Genomic DNA, 25,018 nt, shown 5'->3' with positions numbered 1-25,018 from the left:
AAAGCTCTTGCTCACTGGTTGCCGGTGGTGGAAGTTGGCCTTTGGATAGGAGTCCGCCCTCCACCCACCTCCCTCCACCCCCACACCAGTCATCAGCATCTGAAATAAAGCAAATTTTCCTTTCCACCAACCTTGCCTCTTTATTGGCTTTAGAGCAGCCAGCAGCCAGACCCCACTCTCAGGAACAATCTGGCCATGCCTGGCTGTGAGAGGCAGTCAAGTGTAATTTTTAACCGGGTGTCCATGAACTCTGATAAATTCTTACTGTCAAAGAAAAGGAGACTGGATCTTAAGGACAACCAGCAAGCTGCCCAAGGAAGGCAAGAGTGTTTTCATTTTACATGAGGACATCATGGCTCAGAGAAATGAAGGGAGTCCCAAGAACTGAAGTCGGGTTTATCAGACTGTAGAACTACCTCTGAAGGTACTGGTTGGTCCAACCTGGCTCCCCACGTTCACAGAGAACAGAGCTGCCTTCAACGCACTCTGCCTAGAGATTCCTTCCAACAGAAGGCCCTGATTTCCCACCTTATTCTAGAGAAGATGGAAGCAAACTCTTCTCTTCAGTTATTTTAGCTACAACATGATTTTTATATACCCTAGTATATTGTTACTCCTCTTGAAAATATTTACTAAGTAAGACACAACTTTGCCAGCTACTCACAGGAAAGAGTTCTTTCACGTAAGGTTGCACAGGCTGTGTTCCTTACATAGCACAAAATATTTAAAACCAGTATTTAAACAAGGTTTCTGAAAAGCAATTTAAACTAACTCTGTGGTTAAAAACCACACGCACACAATCTTAAAAGATCCTAAAATGAAAACATAGAAATTATCCATATTACTTAAAGGAAAAAAAATTCAAGTTATTTGAATTATACATTCAAGTCATCCTTTTAATGTTTGCTTCAAATCCACATTGTTTTGTTTTTCCAACAGTGAGAAAACTACCATTTGGTGTTCTTCGCAGACACACATGCTTGGACTTACAGTTAATGAATAGCTTCCTTGCTGAGTTTTTTTGGGTTTCATTTCATCCTATTTAACTTACTTCTCAACACTGTATTTAATAGCAGAGATCAATAATCACATTATCGTGTGCTAATAGATGTTTCTAACGCTGAAATAATTCCCTCAAGGCTTTGAACGCATATGGAAGCCATTTAATATTAGTTATTCATGGCTGGTGAAGGAGAGTGGTTTTCCATTTGCATATGGAGCCACCTCATTCTCTTACCAGGATAAATACGACGACAATCAGGGTAGGCTATCTGCTATAACAAATAATCCCCACATCTCAGTGGTTGAAGACAATAAAAGTCCATTTGCCACTCACACGTGCTCATAATGAAGCTTGGTGGGAGGGCTCTGCTTCACACCACCCTCTAGATGCAGCCCCGCTTCTCTCCCGTCGCTCCCTTGTCCAGGTTCCAGGAATTTTTTCCATCCTGCCTGTGAATGGAGGAAGAATGGAGGATGCTGGGAAGGCGGGAGGTTTTCTGATAGGCCAGTTCTAGAGGGTGCACGTCACTTCTACCACATCCTTTTGGCTGGCACTCCGCCGCACGACCATATCTAACTGCAACGGAGCTTGGGAAATGTAGTGAAGTGGTGTGCCCAGGAGGAGGAGGAGGAAATAGGTTGAATGAGCTCCTAACCACACAAATACCACTGAGTCTCTGTCATGAATACCAAAAAAAGTTGCTAGGCTAACCCCCCTCCCCCAACAAAACCAAACAAAACCAAAAAACACAGAAAATTCACTTGAAAGGGTTTTTTTAATTAATGATGATAGGATTTAAGATTATGACCTTTTATTTAGACTAGCAAATCTAGTGAGAGTAACAGGTGTTCTAAATGCAAGTCCATTTTTACAAGTTTTTTACAAACAGCTGTCTACAGTCAACTCTTTTTTTATTGTGGTAAAATATTCACAATATAAAATTGCCATTTTAACCATTTTTAAGGGCACAGTTCAGCAGCATTAAGTATGCTCACGTTGTTGGGTAACTATTAGCACTATCCATCTCCGTAATTTTTTCATCTGCTCAAGTTAAAACTCTGCACCCACTAAACACTAACTCCCCATTCCTCCAGCCCTTGATAACCACTATTCTACTTTTTTTTTTTTTTTGACCACCCTCACAGCAAATGAAAGTTCCCAGGTCAGGGATCAAACCTGAGCAGGAGCTTCAACCTACACCACAGCTGCAGCAATGCCAGATCCTTAACCCACTGCGCTGGGCGGGGATTGAACCGGCGCCTCCACAGAGACAATCCAAATCACTAACCCACTGCCCCACAGCAGGAACTCCAGGAGTCTACTTTCTGTCTCTAGGAATTGCACTACCCCAGGCACCTCACATAAGTGAAATCATGCCATACTTGTCCTTTTATTGTCTAGCTTACTTCACTTAGCATAATGTCTTCAAGGTTCATCCAATTTTGAGCATTATCAGAATTCCATTCCTTCTTCAGGTCAAATAATATTTCATGGAATTTGTAGACCATATTTTGTTTATCCATTCATCCATCAATGAATGTGTGGGGTGTTTCTACCTTTGGACTCTTGTGAATAGCCCAACTAATGAACACAGGGATACAAATACCTGTTTGGGTTCCTTGTTTTCACTGCTTTTGGATCTCCATCCAGCAGAGTTGCTGGATCACTTGCTTCCACTCACTGTATTTTGAGAAACTCATCTACTGTTTTCCACAGTGGCTTTTACCGTCATAAAAGTTTTTGAATACAACCTTGTGATCGACTTCTACAAAAGGTTGTCATGACTCTTTGGAAAGGTATAGTCCCCATGAAAAAACTCCCTTAAATGGGGGGTTGTGTGTTTTCGAATTTAGCTCTTTATGAACTAGAAGAGGGAGTTCTCTTGTGGCACAATAGGTTAGGGATTCAGTCTTGTCACTGCAGCAGGCCCAGGTTGGCTACTGTAGCGGGAATTCTATCTCTGGCCTGGAAACTTCCTCATGCCACAGGCGCAGCCAAAAGAGAAAAATAAATAGAATAGCTTTACTTTCATTTTTCCTTTTCTTCTAAGTAAAATCATAAAATATAATGAATAGTTAGTTGTATTCTCTGGGAAGCATAAAGAATAGGGATTTGACAGAAAAATGTGTGTTGAAAGCTCAGTCCTATCTCTGTTGTGACATGGGTAGCTAATAGATTTTCTAGAAATGATGGGACTAGTTTATCACACCATGACTGAAAATTAAACCGAGAAAATCTCTGTAGTACTGTACATTTTAACATCCAATTAACAATTAAAACCTGACAGAAACACCATTTACAAATTGCTATCAGTTGTGCTTCTTCCCTCCTGCTCATCTGATCATTTTCTGGATGATCTTATATTTTGTCTTCTCCAGATTTTTTTTTCTACAGACTATTTTTGCATAACTATTTAAAACAACTATCTAGGGTGATGAAAACCTGAATGCTTTCCAGAAGTTTAGACCAAAGGGCAAGGGGTTTTGGATGTTTGGGTTTGATTTTATTCTCTCTGCCAATTTCGTGTTTCTAAGTAAGGGGAGTTTCAAAATTCAAAAGATACTATGAAAATGAAAAGCAGGTACTGTGGAAATGAGAGTGCACTTGAACTAAACCCTTAACAGAGTGACTGATTTGGAAAACTTTGGTTCCTTAATAATATGGTTTTTAACACAACTATTTCATCACAGACAGATGACAGTACATTGATATTCTAGCTTTCAAAAAACTATCTCCAAGTTAAATTTTTCCAGGAAGGAAGGCTGGAAGATAAAGTTGGGCACAAGGCTTAACATCAGATTATGACTTTTGATAGCAGAACATCATAAAAGACCACTTTCATCTGTTCTTGTCTGCCTGTCATCCGGGCTAAATTTGGGGGCCAGTTCTGAAGCATGTTTATTTTAATTATTTTTAAATAAAACAGCATTTCGTGCTTAACCAACAGTAGTGTTTAAATCACAGTATGACACGAAGTGGATTTACATTCTATACGCAAATGCTACTGCAACCAAGGTTTTTCACTGTTGTACATAGAATTTGCATGACCGGCTCTCCCCTTGTTTGAACACACATGTTCACAACAGTTGGATAAAGTTCCTGAAATAAAACTCCTACCTATTAATTTGAAGGGTCTTTGAAGCTACTTCTTTCAAAGAAAAATACAATCGAGAGTCGTTTCTCTTTAACACTCTCTTTTTAAGGTGTAAAGCCTTAGAAAGAAGAGCCTGCATGGGAAATTCACCACAAATCTTGCACAAGGGGTGTAATGTGGGCAGTGGAGAATTTAGTAACTTCCATAAAGAAAAACTGGAGTCATTTTTTAACATGAATCTTGTGTATAATTTCACGTCTGGCAGCATGGACTAGTAAAATACATAACATTATAAATAATGGACTTTTAGGCCTCTCCTTAACACCATTGTCAAATACACATTTATATGGCTTCATGGTTGCAGCTCAGGCAATCAAAGTGGTAGGCAGCACTGAAATCACTCTAGAAGCCTCCCTGATCCATCTATTCATTATACAATCTCAGCGTGAGCCCCAGCCATTCCTAGTAATATCCAACTCTCCTAATACTCAGGCCTCTGGAGTTTTTAACCTCTACATTTGTTCTCCTCTCTCCCACCCTTGGGCACTATTTTTATCCCTTTCCCCTTTCCTAGGATTTAAGCAGCCACCATCTTTCAGGATCACTGCTTTCCCAGTATCTTCTCCCTGCCCATCCCTTACCAACCGACCTTTCATATTTTTACCCTCCTTGTCAAAAAAACAAACAGACCCGTCTAAAAACAAAACAAAACAACAACAAAACTCATTTCCTTTTCTCCTCTCTTTCTGGCTTAAATATATTAATATATTTCCTAGCATCCTACGGAAGTGCCCCACTCTCTACTAAGGGGACACGTGTTGTGACATCAAACTGGGTTCTAGCTCTGGCCTTGCACAAGTCACTTCTGTTTTTGTTTTGTTTTTTTAATCTGTAATTGGAGGAGAAATTGATCCTACCACAGTAGAGATTGTTCTAAAAATGAATATATCAGAGTACACGGAGTAGGAGAGGCGGCCTTAGGAAACACTTTCTAGTATTATTACTACTATGATTATTATTAAATGTTTGCTTTCCTTTCAAATGACACTCGGAGGTTCTTCTCATCTGAGTACTCGACTTCTTTTTCTCGGAATTCAGGATACAATTAATTGCGTAGAGCGTGATAATTAAATTCCGTCCTAGACTGTCTCGCAGGTATTCACTAAGCCTCTTTGTCATAAGAAGTGCTTGGGCCAGTTCAAGTGCTTATAGCACAGACTGTAATTTTAAAGATGAGAAAACTCAGTCCCAAGAACATGAAACAATTAAGGAATAAACCGAAAATGAGCTGTATTCAAGACGGTGATCCAAATCCTGTACGTGCCACCAAACTGCTAGAGTAGGCCCTCGGATCTGTCATCCTTGCAGGAAACTAAAATAGCCACTAGAGCCTCCACGTTCCAGGCTTTTCCAAGAACTGGCATCTGGGAGAAAAGCAGGTGCTTCCTTTCTCTCTGGGGCGCGACGCGCGGGGTGGGGCGTGGGAGGGGTCAAGCCCCTAATTCTTTAGACTCAGCCAAACTAGACAGATGAGAAACCTCTCCTTGCAGGATATTTGGGGGGGTTGGGGGTAGGGTACCCGCAACAGACGCTTGCGCAGAGGAAGTGGGTTCCCAGACGAGCCACTGAGAAGATCCTGAGCCTACAAAGCCCCAGTGGGCGTGGCCTAGGGCCCGGGTGGACCGATTGCCAGGGTCACGGGACGCGGCCGGGAGTCCAGAGGGCGGGGAGAACGTTCGACTGAAGGGTGAAGTGGGCGGGGACTGGGGGGACCTTAGAGGCCTGGGACGTTGGCCTCCTGAGGGTAGCCGGGGAGAAGGCGGCGCGCAGCAGAGTGGAGGGAAGGCGCCCGGAGCCGGAGCAGGCGCGGGAGCTGTGGGCCCGGTAGGAAGGGTGGGGTCGCTGCCGAGCTGAGCACGTTGATTCCCGCAGGGAGCCCCGGCGGAGGTCCGCCCTGGGGAAGGAGAAACTCTTCCCCAGGAGAAGCTTTGGTGTGCTGCTGTCTTTCCCCCAGTGATTGAGGGTAGCTGCAAAAGCGCGAATCGTGAGGCTGCGCGAGGCCTAGAGGGCTGGCCTGAGCTTGTAGGTAGCTTGTTGCCGGAAGTCGAAAGTCCTGCAAAGCCTGGCTTGAAACCCGAGGCTCACAGTCCGGCTCGGAGAGAGGCCCGAGAGCCCAGCTGCTAGACAGAAATGCTCCAGGGTCGTCGCCGGGCAGCTGTGCTGCGGGGCGGGGTGGGGGAAGGGGCTTCTATTCCACTCTTGTCCTTCTTTGATAAGCTTTGAAATTATACCTCTAAGCCTATGGCCTCGGCTTTCCCCTTTATTTTACCATCGTGGTCTTTCTATTGTAAAGATATTCCAGGAGTTCCCGTCGTGGCTCAGTGGTTAACGAATCCGACTAGGTACCATGAGGTGGCGGGTTCGATCCCTGGCCTTGCTCAGTGGGTTAAGGATCCGGCGTTGCCGTGAGCTATGGTGTAGGTTGCAGACGCAGCTTGGATCCCCCGATACCGTGGCTCTGGCGTAGTAGACCGGCGGCTACAACTGCCATTAGACCTCTAGCCTGGGAACCTCCATATGCCGCGGTTGCGGCCCTAGAAAAGGCAAAAAGAAAAAAAAAAGTAAAGATATTCCAAGTACACTTGGGTGCGGATTTGATCATGGCATTTACCACCACGATGTTGTGATCTTTGCAAAGATACCTCAGGTGCAGTAACGCCGGGGGTGGGGGTGTTTAGAGATGAGAACTTACTGCTTGTGTAGACATATGAGTCTACTCGACCTTAAATCACCTCTCCAGTGGAAGAAACTGACAAGCATTTACTCCTATCCTAAAGGATCGTCACGTTCATTGTCATATAGAATGAACGTCAGTAAGAAAAGAGCCCGAAGACTTATGACTCCTCCTGGGCCAGTTACGTTTTATTTCATATGGGCAGTAGGGGTGTAGAGCAGTTATCCTGAAGGCCTGATGTAATTCCAGAAATAGCTAACCCCCTTCAAAAAACAATCTCAGTGCACAGTGCAAAGAAATAAGAGATCAGACAACTTGCTGACTTGATAGCAAGATGGCAACTTACTTTTTAAAAGGATGATTTAAACACAGATTTCACAGAGTGCTACTTTATGAAATTAGGCGTCCAGTTCTAGAGGCTAGATGTTGCTTTATTGCTATAAAAGTGACTAAACTATAATGTAGATTTTTGGAATAAAATAGCAAAATACATTTGCTTGCCATTCCTTGATCTTAGAATCATAATTGGAATACCCAAGCCTATATGTTTTGAACAGCTAGTAAAAGCTAATCATCAGGGGTCATCTCTGAACTCCGTACATTCTCATTTAATCCTCTGTACAGCCCTAGGAGGTGCTGCGATGTTACAGAGGAGGAAAGTAAGACACAGAAGGGTGAGACCACGCTGTTGGAAAGTTTAGGGGGGAAAATATATATCTTTCTGACTCCAAAACCTGTGCTTTTACCCCTTACCACCCGACGTTTGTTTTTTACAAGTGTGCCCTGTGTGTTGCTGTGGCTGTGGGGTAGGCCGGCAGCGACAGCTCTGATTCAACCCCTAGCCTGGGAACTTCCATATGCCATGGGTGCCGCAAGAAGAAAAAAAAAAAGTGTGCCCCGTATCCAGCAGGGCACTGTTAAACTCAAGATACACTATTAGAGCAGCAAGACAGGTTGCTGGTCTAAAGAAATCAAAGGATCCATCCACTAGAGCCTAAATCCAGTTCTGGTTTCAGCTTTTTTGACATTATACAAGTCACTTATCTTTTCTAGACATATAAAAGTAACTGATCTCTAGGTTTTTGGTAGATTCAAAAATCTATAGTTCGTGAAAGTATGATTCTGCTTTTGCCGTCAAATGATATTCTTAGTCACAGGTGGTGTTGGAATTATAGGGTGATCAAGAAGGGTCAGTCTCTTCATCTGAGAAATGTGTACCTGGGGACAGGCACTGGGGCTGCAAAAGAGAACAGGATAGATATAAAGTCCAGCTTCTTGGACTATATTCTGGTTGGTGGCAGAGGGGCCTGAGAAGGAACCAACTGACATATTAACAAACAGCTACAAACTGTAAGCAGAGGGCTGCAATAAAAAAAAAAATGGAGTAGGAGGCACTACATTAAAAAATATACCCTAGGAGTTCCCATTGTGGCTCAGTGGGTTAAGGACCAGACATTGTCTCTGTGAGGATGACAGTTCGACCCCTGGCCTTGTTCAGTGGATTAAGGATCCAGCATTGCTGCAAGCTGTGATGTAGGCCACAGCTCCAGATCTCATTCCACCCCTGGCCTGGGAACTTCCATGTGCCACAGGTGTGGGAGTAAAAAGGAAATAAATTACCCTAAAAAAGAAAAATTAAAATGAAGGGGAAAAAAAAAAACAAAAAATTTACCCTAAAATTCAGCAGGTTAAAACAGTGGACATTTATCCTCTCCCTGGGTGGTCATCTTGTACAGTTTATGTAGGTCTGAAATGTGAGTGTGGTAGGGTTGGGTGGTTCTGGCTCAGGGTCTCTCGTGAGGTTCCAGTCAAGCTGTCAACCAAGGCTGTCAACCGTTGTCTCAGGGCTTGACTGTAGGATCTGTTTCTAAGCGCTTTCATGTGCCTGTTGACACACTTAAGCTGGCTGTTGGCCAGCAACTTCAGTTCCTCCTCCGAGGGACGGTCATCTTATCACAGGGTTACTCATGATGTGGCTGCTCCCCAGAGCAGGTGTTCCAAAAGAGAAAGAAAACTCAAGGTGGAAGCCACAGCCACTGTGATCTCAGAAGTGGCATGTCATCACTTCTGCTGTGTGCCATTGATCACACGGACCAACCCTGGCACCCCGTGGGAGGAAACTACACAGGGGTGTGAACGACAGGTGAACTGGAGTTGTCAGAGGCCACTGTAGAGGCTGCTGACCACAAGGTCTATGAGATGTCCAGGCTCTTGGGTATATTACACGGGCGCTCCCAGGAGAGATCAGGGCTACAGAGAAGTATTTGGAAGTTATGAATCATGATATATGAAGATGTTGGAAATGTATAAGAGGACCACCCAAGAGGAGAGTAGAGATGGAGAAGGGACCCTGGACCGAGTCCCAAAGAGCCCAATATTTAGAAATAAGTAGAGGAGGAACCAGAGAGGAGGGTGGCCAATGAGGTGAGAGGAGAATCAGGACAGGGCCTCTTCTGGGGGTGACTTAAATGAAAAAAGAGGTTTCAACGGACAAAGTTTCCCCTTCTCCACAAAGGGCAGAAAATACCGTGAATGTGGCTGAAGGGCAAGGAATGTCTGGGGGGAAAATGCAACTTAATTCTATTAATTTGTAGTGTGCATGGTTAAATTTTGACTCAGGAGCAAAGAGCAAGAGATGACACTTAGAGTCTTGAAAAGTCTACGCCCTCTCAGTTTAGGGCTTGGCTGTAAGATCCCTGGGATTAAGGTAGGTAGAGAAGCCCTAGGTACGGCTTGTAGAGGTTGCTCTCAAAATTCAGCTTGAAGACAAAATAATGAACTATATAGAGTGGAAAGAGCTAGTGATCTCGGAAAATATCCATTCTCACTTTCATATGCTTTAAAATGTTACTATGTGAGGAATCTTTCTTCTCAGATGTCTTAAATACTCCAGTGAACCTTACAGTAACATTGCTGAGAATTCCTTAAATTGTGTTCTGTCCTATGAACTTCATTCTATTTTTAATTAAGATACAGTTGATTTACAATGTTGTGCTAATTTCTGCTGTGCAGCACAGTGACTCAGTTCTACACATATATACAAGATATTTTCCATCATGGTCTATCTCAGGAGACTGGATATGGTTCCCTGTGCTGTACAGTAGGACCTTGTTATGTATCCTTTTTAAATGTAATGGTTTTCATCTACTCCCCCAGACTCCCAGTCCATCCCTTTCCCTCCTCTTCCTCTTGCCAAACTCCAGTCCAGTTCTTTGTGTCTGTGAGTCTGCTTCTGTTTTGTAGATAGTTTCTTTTGTGTCATATTTTAGATTCATATGGAATTCATCTTTCTCTTTCTGACTTACTTCACTTAGTATGAGAATCTCTAGTTCAACTTCACTCTTAATAGGAGAACCTGAGACAGTTGTCGAATATGTTTTTAATATCCCAAACATGGCCCTGTTCTTCTGTTATTCAGCGGCTCATGTTTTCCTTAAAAATGCTTCATTTTAAAAAGTCATCTCGATGAACCTATCTGTAGAACAGAAACAGACATGGAGAGCAGACTTGTGGTTGCCAAGGGGGAGGGGGAGGGAGTGGGATGGATGGGGAGTTTGGGGTTAGTAGATGCAAGGTATTACATTTAGAAAGGATAAGCAATGAGGTCCTGTTATATAGCACAGGGAACCATATCCAATCACTTGTGATAGAACATGATGGAAGATAATATGAGAAAAAGAGTGTGTGTGTATGTGTATATATCTATGTATGACTAGGTCACTTTATAGCAGAAATTGACAGAACATTATAAATCAACTATAATAAAAAAAATTAAGTCATTTCATTCATAGACATTACTCCATCACTTAGGGGAAAAAAAAAGGAAGAAGAAGAAAAATAAAATACCTGCTCTCACCTATGCACCTGGCATAAACAGAGGCTGTGGTTCTGATGACCTGTTTCGTGAAAGCACTATCTTACTGAGTACAATTGCACCTGCCTGCTCCATATGGGAGTCATAAGTGTTATCCATTTCTCTCTCCCTGTCCAATGAAGCATGGCCCTATGACTTGCTTTGGTCACCGAAATATAGTAGAGTGACCTGGGTCACTTCCAGGTGGAAGCTTTAAAAGCCAGAGTGACCACCAATTTGCTAGACAGTGGCTGTTCTGTCACTTTGGATCATGGAAGGATGACAGTCAGAATAGCCCTCATCGCTCTGTGTTAGACATGTGGTGTGAGCCAGAAACCACCTTTTGCTATGTTTAAACCGTGCGATGTAGGGATTTGTTTGTTAAAGTAGCAAAAGCTAGCCTATCCTGACTAACACCCCCACGTAAGGTCCGAGCCGCATGCCTCCAGGGACTACTAGTTTGCCATTTACCAGACACCCGGGGAACCTGAGAGTGAAGGCGCTGTAAAAAGTTTGCTATTGTGACCACTATTCCTCTTGCCATTTTCGAGACAGCAGGTAGGCTTGTTTCCATGGTGCTCAAGTCACACTTCATGATTTTCATCAAAGGTGGCAAAAAAAAAAAAATGAAATTTAGATATTTAATTACATTCTGTAAAGGCAGCCAATGTTAAAGTATAAAATACATAAAGGCTCAATGCCCACAAGAAATAGGAATTAAGGCTCTCACTTCCATTTTGAAAATATCTATCTATCTAAAATGTTCTGTATCCTTCCACGTTTTCCAATGCAGATGAATGTTCATGGGTTCATTGTAAGGAAATAATTCTTTCCAAATGTAGTTATGTCAATGGATGCATTTCAGAAATTATCTTGTCATCAAGGGAAACTTGAAATGAATCATCTATACTTATCATTGACTAATTTCTAATTTTTTTTTCTTTTTTGGCCTCCCTGTGGCATATGGAGTTCCTGAGCCAGGAATCAGATCCGAGCTTCAGTTGCAACCTATGGCACAGCTACGGCAACACCAGACCCTTTAACCCACTGTGCCAGGCAGGGGATTGAACCTGGGTCCTGGCACCACGGCGGGAACTTCAACTTCTAATTTTTTAAAGCAGCTTCAAGGATACTTTCAATGTGATCTCGTGGCTTTCTTGCTTTGGATCTAAGAGGATCAGACCTAGGTTTTGCTCTTCATGCCCTGCAAAGTGTGTTCCCTCTTTTTCTCTGACTTAAATAGAAGTGGAGCAGGAAGCATTTTGCTTAGGGCAGAGCCATGCTGCATTCTTAGGGATGGTGGCTATAAATCCACTCTCCCTAGAGGTTCACAATCAAAGTTCTCCCCCTCTCTTACTTAGACGAGTGATATGATGATGATAAATTGCTTGCACGTGATTGCCCCGGGCACCAGTGTGATGAATTATGTGGTTCAGGGCATGACCAAAGACTTTCCCTTGTCAGTCGGCCACACCGAATATTGGCAGTATTCATAAATAGCTTTCTGCCAATTTGGGTCTCTGCTTTGCATATGAAATTCTCTGTTTTCACAGGTCATGGTTCCTGGTTCTTAAACATCTCTGCCTTGCCCTGAATTCACTTAGCTAATCAACCTTTTGGGGTTTTTTTTTTTTTTTCTCTTCCCTACTCTCTAAAAGGGTGGGCTCGTCTCACAGTATTCAGTACGCATGGAGTCTTTCTCCACAGAAACTATTAAAATAATAATTATTAGTCTTTTCCTCTAAAACCAGAGTAATAACAGCTTATCTTGCACTAGCTTAATTGGGTAATTATTTACTGTTTGAAAAGCACTTTGAAGAGACTACTGGTAAATATTATTGTTAATTTAAAGCTCCTTGGTATAATTAAAAGTCCACTGCAACAACAGCATCCTTAGTATGGCTGTGTATCAACAAAGATGTCTTTCTCATATTGCTTACTGTTTTCAAAATTATATATGTATTGATTTTTGAAATACTTAAGATATGTTCATGCATTCTCAATGTTATCATGTTTATCTGTCACATTTCTACATCTCATCTACTCTGTTACCCATGTATCTGAAAAGTTAGGTGTCGTTTAATCTCAATCTCTAAGAGTTTGCAGGAAATACAAAGTGGGAGCCCCAGTTCAGGGCCATTTCACATCATACAGCCGCTGCCACATCTGATGTGTGTAGGATCTGCTTAACTTCTCTGCCACCTTTCCTATTAAACCCTGACAAATCACTGCAATAATGACTTATTTACTCTGAGTCCATACACCGAGCTGTCACTTCATTGGCATCCACATTTGTCAAAAAGGGTTAGATTATATTGCCTAGGTCCGGCCAGACCCTTCGACAAATTTTCGACTCCCTTCATAGACCCCGTGCCCCCAGGTGTAATTAAAGGCCACTTCGGTAGCCTGGATGACACGACCTCTATTACCGACTGTATTAGTTTGCTAGGGCTGCAAAACAAAATCTCACAGGCTGCGTGACTTAAACAACAGAAATTGATTTTTTTCATCATTCTGGAGGCTAGAAGTCCAAGGTCAAGGAGTTGGTAGGTGTGGTTACTTTTGAAGCTTCTCTTTTTGGCTTGCTGATGCCTTCCTTCTCCCTGCATCCTGACGTGGTCTATTTTCTGTGTCCCTATCTCTTTTAACTACACAAAATAGTCATATTCGATGATGACCTACCCTAACAACCTCATTTCAGTGCAATTACCTTTTAAAGACCCTATTTCCAAACAGTCACAGTCTGAGATCCTGGGGGTTAGGGCTGCAAGACAAGAATGGAGGGGGCACACTCAGCCCATAATACTACCTACGCTAATAATCGCCTCTTAGAAACGACCATTTCTGAAGTTCTTTTCTTAGATTATCAAATTTGAGCAAGGCAGCAATCACGACAAATCTTTGGAGGGTCTACTTAGTTTAGGAACTTCTCCTTCACATCACTTGGAGGAGAGCTTTATGCTTGTGACTTAAAAGGCTGAACTAATTAGATGAACATCGAAGTAACGTTATTAAATGAACGCTATCGAGTTTATTAGACTGTTAACCAGAAAATGCACATAGTCGCAGACACCCTGCTCTCTGAACTGCAACCCTCCAGATATTTGTTACAACCTGCACATGTTTTTACCCCAAACACTCTCTCTGAATAAAAAACATGCTCGGATTAGTCTACATACTTGTGCCATCAAAAAGGGCAGCAGGAGATAAAAGGACACTGCGGTCCAACCTCACCCTTCTCCCCAGAGGGTGACGTCTTCTTGCTCCCGCTCTTGGATGTGTTCTGAATTCCTTTCTCTGTATTATCAGCTGAAAGGTGTGTGAAAGCAGACGAGTCTCTGGAGAAAAAGGAGGAGGCCAAGAGGAAGCTAGATAAGCTCTTTTTTTTTTTTTTTTTGCAAATTAACGTATGGATTTATTATGATTTTAGTCAAAATCCAAACAGGAATTCTCAAGTTTTTTGCAGGGGAATATGAGGAGTAGATATGTTGCTTTTCACGTTTATATCATAGAATAAACACAGGGAAATTATCAAGGAAATTTTGAAAATGCAGCTCAGTGAAGTGAACCGCCTTAACCAATAGTATACAAATTGTACAATGACTGAGATAAACACAGAGTGGTACCCTTATACTGTTATGGACAAATAGATCACTGGGATAAAATAGGAAGTATACAGACCCACACTTATTTAAGGGATGTGATATATAATAAAGGAGGCATTTCACATCAATAGGAAATAGATAAGGTCTTATATTGAAGAAATACTGGGAATGTGAAAACTGCAAACACCTCATTCACCATACATATTAGAGTTGATTCTGGAAAATGTTACAATGTCCTTCTTCAGAACAGAATCAGAGTCTTTTAAAAATTTCCTTTAAAAAATGTCTTTTGCAGTAAATTGATAGTCAGAAATCCTTAGAAGATTGTTATATGAGTTTATAAGTGTATGTCAGTGGTATTAGGGATAATTGGTTGATGGTTTTGAGCGAGCTGCAAACATGATTTTTCCCTTTAAAAACTGTTTTTAGCTGGAATTGTTGATGCTGTGTGATGGATCCATAGGGGTTTGCGATACTGCTCTCCACATTTGTGAACTTTGAAAAATGTCCATATTAAAAAGTTCAAATAAAAGAATTGGTTTTTTTTAAAAAAAAAAAAAAAAGAAGGAATGATGCCACAGGGATAGCCCTAAAAAGCAAAAAAAAAGAAAAAGAAAAGAAAAAAAAGAAATTTATATATATAAATAAAATTGTAGCAATATAATTATGGAATACTATAATATAATTATATAAATACATACAATTCATTTCATTCTTTTTTTGGTTGCACCCACAGCATGCAGAAATTCCCAGGCCACAAAAGCCACCCAAGCTGCTTCAGTGATGACGCCAGATCCTTAATCCACTGTGCCACAAGGAAACTCCCATTTCTTCTTTTTATATATATATATATATATTTGTGTATATATATATATATATATATATATATTTGTATATATATATATATATATTTCTCCTTTATAAATTTATTATATATATCCCTCTGTGTTGCAACATTTGATGGCGTCACATTTTCAGGGACAGATTAAATTTGAATAATAAGGTATGCATGCATATTTAAGAGAATACACATGTAAGTAGGATGTTATTTTCACTACCAGTCACTCCACAAAAAAAGTAGTGTCGCAATCTTTATCCAGGAAAGGCTACCAGGGTGTCTTTGCTAGTTTTAACCCAGATAGTTTGACACATGTTTTTATTTATCACTCCCTGGTCTGTGACCCGTCTATCATTTCATGAGTCAGCGCTTTTCTACGGGTTATAGAGTTTCCAGGCTGCAGCTTCTCCAAGTTCAGTCTTTCACTCCCTGGCCACAACTGCACAAACCCATTTAACCCAGGAATTCCAGTAGCAGCCCCTCCTTTCCAGTGCACCAGGCCTGGCTCAAGTCTTCTGCCCATGCTTAATATAAAAATGTCCATCCCTGTTTCAAAGGGGTCTTTACAAGCTGACACTAGGTGAGAAGCAGTCCCTGCTGAGGAATGGTCCTGCAAAGGCCTGTCTCCTGCCTGCCTCTGCCCTTCCCAGTTCTCCCAGTTCCACAGGGAGGAATGGGAACGACCCTGGGCCTCACCTGTGAGCCTGGCTCGCGTTTCTGTGCAAGTTTAAGCCCTGGCATTGATTGCCTTTTGCCTCCGTGCTGCTTAGAACTTGCCCCATTATCAGCCAGAAAAGAACAAATTCCAAGTGCTCCTCTTTCTCCTGTGCTCCTTCGGCAGCTGGGAGCAGCTGAGTGCATAAGTAGTGGAGATCCTGCTGTTTTAAGTACAGACCAGATGGAGACTTTGACCTTTCCGCCATATTTGGCCTGTTAGGGGTCCAGGGAGAGAGAAGATTCCAGCAGATCCAGCCACAGTGCTTCCTTTTGACTTTCTTCATTCCTCCCAGGCTTCGCCTTTTCCATTTTCATCTATCAGTGTGCTTCAGTAGAAAAATTAAAATATTTCAAGCTAAGAGATATAAGTTTAAAATGGTCTCCGTGAAGATTCTATATAGTTTTATAGAATTTCTATTTTCCTATTTCTATTCCTGTTGACTGTCATTGTTAGATTTAAAATATATAAAACAACATGTAGTTTCTGGCATTAGGGGTCCTTCAGGGGCCTTTGCTATTACTTATTCTTGCAACAGTGAGGTCAAAATGATTCGTTTCTAAATTTCTTTGCTTTCTGATAGACCAAATCAGAATTGTAAGTTTTTTTTTTAATATGGGATTTTCATAATGCACTATGTAGGGATACTGTGTTTCATGTGACCCTCCTTCTACTTCCTTATTTTTATTTGTTAGTCATACCTTGGCTAAAATAAGTCTTCATTAATTATTCCTATATAATGTGATGATTTTACAACATTGGCACTAAAGGAGAGTTTCTTTATTTATAGCTTGTTTCTCTAAAAAGAATGACGTCTTAAACTTTAGAGTTTGATTCTAAAAAATTGGAAGGCTTACTAAGTACTTGTACTATGTCTGACCATTAATGTCTTGATCCATATTCTTTCACACCATATAATATCATGGTTTATTTTATTTTATGGTCTTTTTGTCTTTTAAGGGCCGCACCTGTGGCATATGGAGGTTCCCAGGCTAGGGATCTAATTGGAGCTACAGCTGCCAGCCTACACCACAACCACAGCAACACAGGATCTGAGCCTCACCTTCCACCTACACCACAGCTCATGGCAACACCAGATCCTTAATCCACTGAGTGAGACCAGGGATCGAACCCGCAACCTCATGGTTCCTAGTTGGATTCGTTTCCGCTGCGCCACAATGGGAACTCCATGTTTTATTTTTAAATCAACATCATTTAAAATAATATCAACAATTACAGGATCAATAGAAAAGCTGGAGAGTTAGAATTGAATAATAGCATTCTCTGCCTACTTAGAAGTCAGGATTAGGGAGTTCCCATTGTGGCTCAGTGGTTTACGAACCTGACTAGCATCCATGAGGGTGCAGGTTCAATCCCTGGCCTAGCTCAGTGGGTTAAGGATCTGGTGTTGCTGTGAGCTGTGGTGTAGGTTGCAGATGCGGCGCTGATCCTACGTTGCTATGGCTGTGGCATAGGCTGGCAGCCACAGCTCCAATTCGACCCCTAGCCTGGGAACTTCCATATGCTATGGGTGCAGCCCTAAAAAGCAAAAAAATTAAAATTAAAAAAAAAAGTCAGGATTATATTTTTGATGATTTGGGGGGATTTTATGCCCAGAACAGGAGTTAGTTTCACTATAGAGCCAGAAAGAAGAAATGTGTTAGAAGACTTTGCAGAAATGTTAAATGCCATTTAATTTTCATAAACTCAGTATAACAGTCATCAGAGTAAATCGATAAATTCATCATTCATTAATATTCATCAAACTTGTCAAATTTGATTCGTTCTCATATCATCTTTAAGAGAGTTTGCTATGCTTACCTTTACTACTAATTACTTAATATTTTTTAAATATTAAAAACCTACGGTTTGCCTTCAGTCTCATCCTAAGCAATAATACTCATGAAATCACAGGCTTGTAATGTTCACTACTTTTTTTTCTAAAACACGGTAAAATAAATAAATACTTGTTTAAAACATTTTATAACACTTATATATCACTTAAAATTAGTTTGAACACCAGTGGAATATATATCACACCTTCTGGAAACATTGCCAAAAAACAAGCAGATTACTGACTTTTTAAAATTATTTCAGTGTCCACTAAACAATGAAATAATTCTTGGTTGTAAAGTTGGCACAGAGTCATTTTCTTTTTTTTTTTTTTTCCTTTTTAGGGCTGCACCTGCAGCATAGGAAGTTTCCAGGCTAGGGGTCCAATCGGAGCTGCAGCTGCAGATCTATGCCACAGCTGTGGCCACGCCAGAGCCAAATCAAGTCTGTGATCCACACACAGCTTGTGGCAATGCCAGATCCTTAACCCACTGAACAAGGGCAGGGATCAAACCCTCATCCTCCTAGACACTATATCAGGTTCTTAACCCATTGAGCTGCAACAGGAACTCCCAGAGTTATTTTCAGAATAGGCTCTATATTTTTACTGTAATAACTAGAAAATATGAAAACAATAGAAATGTACATACATATGTCTGTGTATGTATCTGTGTCCACATACACATAGATAACAGATCACTTTAGCTGTTATTTGGGGAAAAGTCAAGCGTTTTCCAGTTGTTTGGAGAGTCAGCCTCATCCACCGTTATTTTATACTATTTTACTCATGGCCATAAGCAATATAAAGAGTGATCATAAAAAAGTAATCATCTGGGTTGTGAAGTATTTTCCATTCATCTATTAGTAATAATCTGAAATGTATAGTAAAGTAAATACTGTACTATGGTTTGTTACAGTATGGTTTACTCTGATGGGAGATCAGAAAAAGAATTAGAAAGGTATCCATAGTTTTTACCCTCCTCGTATAGCAATGCTCTGCCTGATTTTCTGCTACATGAATATCCCTGTTTAACATTGAAACAGGAGTTCCAATCGTGGCTCAGCCGGAGTTCCCATCATGGCTCAGCAGTTAACGAACCCGACTAGCATCCATGAGGACGTGGGTTCCATCCCTGGCCTTACTCAGTAGGTTAAGGATCCGGCATTGCTGTGAGCGGTGGTGACAGCTCACAGATGCTTCTCGGATCCTGTGTTGCTGCGGCTGTGGTGTAGGCTGGCGGCTCCAGCTCTGATTGGACCCCTAGCCTGGGAACCTCTCTATGCTGCAGGTGTGGCCCCAGAAAGACAAAAAAAAAAAAAAAAAAAAAAACATTGAAACAAAGTGAACTCATGGGAAGCGACTGCAAAGCTAATTTAGAGGCTGTGTAATGCCTCTTCTCATAGAATCAGAGAAGCTGTATCTGTTTCAGTAATGAGAAAACAGGCCCACAGACCAAGTGATCTATACCCCCAAACACGCCTTGAGCATAGCAACTTTCCTTTTAATAACATTTATGTAGTTGGTAAACTTCCAGTTTTCTTCTTCTTGTGGAAAGAGTGATATTTTCATGAAGTATTATGCTGTCCGACCTGCGTGCATTCTTCTGTTTTTTGAAGTGCAGGAAGTGGACATTCATTTTTGGTGGCACTTAAGATGTTTTATAGCTTCTCACTTTTGTTTCTCTCAAATAAAAGATGAACCTACTACGTATTATCAAGAATGATGCCTGTTGCCTTTAATACATTTGAATGAGAGGGAAACTGGTATTTTTAAAGCAGCATCCAGATATATTTTCCATAATAAATAAAATTTCTGGTTTTATGGTTAGTGCCCTTGGATTCAAACATTCAAACATCCCAGTTTCTGGGGTTTTTTGTTTGTTTGTTTGTTTGTTTACCATTTTTAAATTCTAGTTGATTTACAATGTTGTGCCAATTTCTGCTATGCAGGAAGGACCCAGTCATTCATATGTATATATTCCCTTTTCTTTTTTTTTTTCTTTTTTGGTTTTTTTAGGGCCATATCCTTGCCATATGGAAGTTCCCGGGCTAAGGGAATCAGAGCTGTAGCCGCTGGCCTTCCCGACAGCCACAGCAACTCTAGGGATCCAAGCCTCATTTAAGACCTACACCACGATCTGAGCCTCGTCTGTGACCTACACCGCCGGCCACAGCAATGCCAGATCAGTTCGAGGCTAGGGATCGAACCTGTGTCATCATGGATACTTGTAGGGTTTGTTACCACTGAGCCATGATGGGAACTCTCTCCATTCCCTTTCTGATAGTATCTTCCATCACGGTCTATCCAAAGAGACTGGATATGGTTCCCTGTGCTATGCAGTAGGATCTCTTTGCTTATGCTGATTTTTTAATCTGAGGGATGTCTCATCATCATAAAATAAAAAAGATAATCAGGAGTTCCCGTCATGGCGCAGTGGTTAACGAATCCGACTAGGAACCATGAGGTTTCGGGTTCGATCCCTGCCCTTGCTCAGTTGGTTAACCATCCGGCATTGCCGTGAGCTGAGGTGTAGGTTGCAGACGCAGCTCGGATCCTGCGTTGCTCTGGCTCTGGCATAGGCTGGCAGCTACAGCTCCGATTAGACCCCTAGCCTGGGAACCTCCATATGCCGTGGGAGCGGCCCAAGAAATGGCAAAAAGACAAAAAAAAAAAAAAGAAGAAGAAAACCAAGTAAAAAAAAAAGATAATCAAATGTAATAAAAGTAAGTTTTGATATAAATTCATAATGAAAAATGTATGAAATGAGCTACTGTGAAGAAGAGGCCAGGAAGTGGGCGTTTAATTTCATGTGATGCCTAAACAAGAACTCAAGGAAGAATAGGGTTGCAGGGACCAGAGACTTAACCTATGAAATTAAAAATCACTTCTAAGGGAAGGACAGCTAATTTGGTTTATGTAATAAGTTCGTATTGCTCCACAGCTTGTTGCGATAAAAACCACTTAGAGCACTTAGAAAGCACATCTGTATCCTCACTGTGTTCCAATTAAAAAAGTGTTATTACTTCTTTTTGGAAACAGTTCTGAGATCTCCCAGGCACACATAATTTGGGAAAGGGAAAATGAGCAACTATTACCCTTCCAAGTGCTGTGATTTGCCATCACCAAGAAGGCAGACACGTCTTCTGTGATACAAGAAGAGATGTTGCCAGTTGGTATTCCTCTGCTGTTCATGCTACTGGAAAGCCCATCTTCCAAATCTGCCCCCATAGCAGCAGCCCTGAACCTGGGCCTTCTCTCCAGTCACAGCAAGTGACTCCTCCATCCATAAACACTTATAGAATGCCAGCCATGGGCCAACTAAATGCTGGCTGTGACGTGCTTCTCACTTGATGTTGAGCAGAGAGGATTCCTTGAGCGTTAGGATCATCCATTGGCAATTCTCATGTGGTGTCTCCTGGGAGTATCGGGATGAGAGGCCCCTCCCGCGAACGGGGTACCCAGCCAGGCTCCGCAGCATGGGCTATTTGTCACTGACTTAATAGAGTCCCGTTACATTGTGGCTTCACACCAAGGGGAGGGTCAGGGGCTGGGCAGTGCTTTTCTGAGTCTTGATCTGATGATTGGAGAGAACATCTCTGGCTCATCCCTTTCTTAGCGATGAAGATCAAGGTCCAGCTTCCATGCTCTGCCCTGAAAGCAGCAGAGATCGGAGCAGAGTAGAAATTTCATGCCCACAACCTCTTCTTGTCTCATCCTTGGGTGGGACTGTGGCTGTGCCCACGTCTAGTGTCTTTGGTGGCCTGCCTTCTTCCCAGAGTTAGTGACTTATGAACACTGGACATCATTTCTGCCATAGAGTCTTTGACCCTTTATTCATTGGCAAACATTTTCTTTGCAAGAGCACCTTGCTTGGTTGCCCTTCTAGGTATGGAATGCCCATTACTTCAAAATTAGTATAAGAGTATTAATTGCATTTACCTACATGCTGCATATGATTTTGCTATAAACCCAACACAATGATAAACTTCTTAAAGGCAGGGAACAGGTCTGCTTTTCCTTTCTCTACCACAGAGACGGACTAACCGCCTTTTTGACTATTAATGTGAGTCCTAACCAAACAAAAAGAAAAACAAACTGAAGCAAAAAAATAAAACAAAACCAAACCTTGCATTTTGTGCAAGACTCTCTCTTCCATCAAGGGCCGCAAGGCAAACCCTACTGCCACATGCACCGACCCCTGGAGGAGTGAAATGTTTTATTGCTGAGCATCACTTTTTTAAAAATATCTTTAAGCTTTCCTATCACAACAACATGACTCCATCACAATTAATCTTATATAGTAATGCAGTGACAATGAGATGATTTCTCTAGAGAATCTATGCTAATACTATTAAAATGCTCTTACAATGTCAAAATGATTGCAGTGGAAGCATGTGGGGACTGTGCTTATGTGATTATGATATTATAGTGATGGGTGATTACCATAGGAAACTACTAATTCAACTCTGCAGGGACTTGCATTATGAAGCCATTATAACATGAGATTATAATGACACAATAACTTGGATGCACATCCGTGATGTGAAAACTAAAAGCTAATTGGAATGCAAGTAGTATTTCCATTAAATTGTAATTAAACACTGAAGGCAACGCTTGTTTAAATTTAAGACGGAGACATACAATCCAGAAATGAAAACGGTGGGAAAGAACGCCTGCCAAGAATAGGCTTAGGAATGGTTAGAACCATTTACAGCTCTGCCCTTTAGTATGTAGGAGGGGTGAAAGCCTGCCTCGAAGTGGCCTCCCCAGACTTTCTTCCTCTCTGCTCGTCCTCGAAAGTAACCAAAAACCGTAGCAGAATACAAGAACCCTGGATCCCGTTCCTGTTTCTATCACTGCCATGATTTAACATTTTAAGCCTTTCTTGTTTCATTTTTGAAGTGGATATGTTAATACCTTGTCTCCTTCCACACCAGAGACTAAAGCAATTTCTTCCACTAAAAGTAATCTTTTCCAAAATACAACAAAATTAATCCATGTTCACAATCAGATAAAGGAGAAAAAGAAAACAGCAACAACAAAAAATCTACCCCTTGAAATGATCTGTCTTAGTATCTCTGGGTATTTTCTTTCAAACTATTTTCTATGCATAGAATATACATTTTTTTGTTCAAAAATCTGTATTATACAGTACTCTAAAAACCTACTTATTAAATTCTCCCCGACCCTCCAAGTTACAAGATCTATTTTTTTTTTTTTTTGTCTTTTTAGAGCCACACCCATGGCATATGGAGGTTCCCACGCTAGGGATCTAATCAGAGCTATAGCTGACAGCCTATGCCAGAGCCACAGCAACACCAGATCTGAGCAGCGTCTGCTACCTACACCACAGCTCACGGCAACACCAGATCCTTAACCTACTGAGCGAGGCCAGGGATCAAACTCACAACCTCATAGTTCCTAGTCGGATTTGCTTCCGCTGCACCATGACAGGAACTCCCAAGATCTATTTCTTATCCAAGAGAATCTGCTATATAAGTTTTTGTTTGTTTGTTATTTATTTATTGGCTGCACCCAGGGCAAGCAAAAGTTCCCAGGCCAGGGAACGAACCTCACCACAGCAGTAGCCAGAGCTACAGCCGTGACAATGCCAATCCTTAACCCACTAGGCCACCAGGAAACTCCAAACTTGTTATTCTTATCCATCCCTCCAAGTTGCAAGATCTATTTCTTATCCAAGAGAATCCAGCTGATAAGTTTTCATTTGTTTTTTAAAGGTCAGCTCAAGCTGGATGATTTTACATAGGACCCAGGAAACTATATTTTGCTATGAGAGAATAGTATATGGCAGGCTTTATGTTCTGCATTTATCAGTTACAGGATGCGTCTAGAGGAAATCTTTGGGAGTATCAGCAACACTCTTAAGTACTTTAATAACACTCATCTCAGAATTTCTGCTGTGGTGCAACAGGATCTATAGCACCAGGACGCAGGTTTGATGCCTGGCCCCGCACAGTGGGTTAAAGGATCTGGTGTTGCCACAGCTGCTGCATGGGTCGCAACTGCAGCTCAGATCTGATCCTGGCCTGGGAATTCCATAGACCAAAGAATGGCCAAAAATAGAAAAAAGAAAATAAAACAATGTTTAAAAAAACTTATCTCTGTTTAGTAATAAATAGTGCATTTGATAAGTCCTAGAGCTCCAGCTTTTTCTTAACTGATAATTACTCTATGGCTTAGGTCAACATAAAGGTAGATCATGAAAAACTAGACAAATTTAGGAACTACTGAACTTATCAGTTACACCCCTGCCTTAGCTTGTTCTGATGGCATAAGGACACACAGTAGCTAATATATACTCCCTCCTAATTATGATTCAAAGTGGTTATTACTCCTGGGTTTAAATAGCCTTAAGATGAATTTTTTGTTATTAAGTATTTAGCTCACATTTAGATATGCTGGATGCATTATCGTTACTTTTATTACCCCTTCATGCAACAACCAATTTAGGTAGATACGCTTAAATTTCTCAAGTCCTAATTTTAATAATTAGGAAAAGGGAAGCAGTGCCCTTAAATGCCTTGCTCATGCCATGCAGTCCACAGTGAGTTGGGATTAGACTGTCTGGTCCTGGATAATTGCAGCGTCTTCCTTAGGCCAGTGAGGGGCCGTCCCTCGAATAGTACTTCCACATTAATGGACACCAGAATAACTTAATGTGGTGTTTATAGTACACGTCTACATGGTTCAATAAAAGGAGAACTAGACTGACAAGTTGGGAGACCTGGGTCCTGGTCCAGATTATCTGACCTTCACAAAATAAGGCTTCCATTTTTTGCATCTAAAAATGAAGCCTTTGGAGTTCCTGTCATGGCTCAGCGGTTAACGAACCCGACTAGGATCCATGAGGATGTGGGTTCAATCCCTGGCCTCACTCAGTGGGTTAAGGATCCGGTGTTGCCATGAGCTGTGGTGTGGGTTGCAGACACAGCTCAGACCCCGCGTTGCTGCGGCTGTGGTGTAGGCCGGCAGTTGTAGCTCTGATTGGATCCCTAGCCTAAGAAACCTCATGTGCCGCAGGTGCAGCCCTAAAAACGCAAAAAATAAAAAGCAACATGTCTAGTCACTTATGATGGAGCATGATAATGTGCGAAAATAGAATGTGTACATGTATGTGTACCTGGGTCACCATGCTGTACTGTAGGAAAAAAATTGTATTGGGGAAATAACTATTAAAAAATAATAATAATAAAATAAAATAAAAATAAACATGAAGCCTTTGAATTAAGTGACCTCTGCAGTCTCTTCCAGCTCAGAAATTGTGAGGTCATGGAGTTCCCTTGTGGCTCAGTGAGTTAAGGACAGGGCATGGTCACTGGAG

At 41.5% G+C, this 25,018-nt stretch overlaps 1 protein-coding gene across 1 annotated transcript in view; it reads left to right on the top strand.

The window, feature by feature from the left end:
• Nucleotides 1-5,856: 5,856 nt before the first annotated feature.
• PTER (phosphotriesterase related) overlaps nt 5,857-25,018 on the top strand; it is a 72,572-nt gene continuing 53,410 nt past the window's right edge. Inside the window, exon 1 of the mRNA XM_047754821.1 lies at nt 5,857-5,981. The gene's annotated coding sequence lies outside the window, so the exon portion shown is untranslated. The remainder of the gene's footprint in view (nt 5,982-25,018) is intronic.

The sequence above is a fragment of the Phacochoerus africanus genome, chromosome 12 (assembly GCF_016906955.1).
Source record: "Phacochoerus africanus isolate WHEZ1 chromosome 12, ROS_Pafr_v1, whole genome shotgun sequence".
Lineage (NCBI taxonomy): Eukaryota > Metazoa > Chordata > Mammalia > Artiodactyla > Suidae > Phacochoerus > Phacochoerus africanus.
The sequence above is the reverse complement of the archived record's forward strand: the minus strand, read 5'-3'. Positions and strand labels throughout refer to the sequence as shown.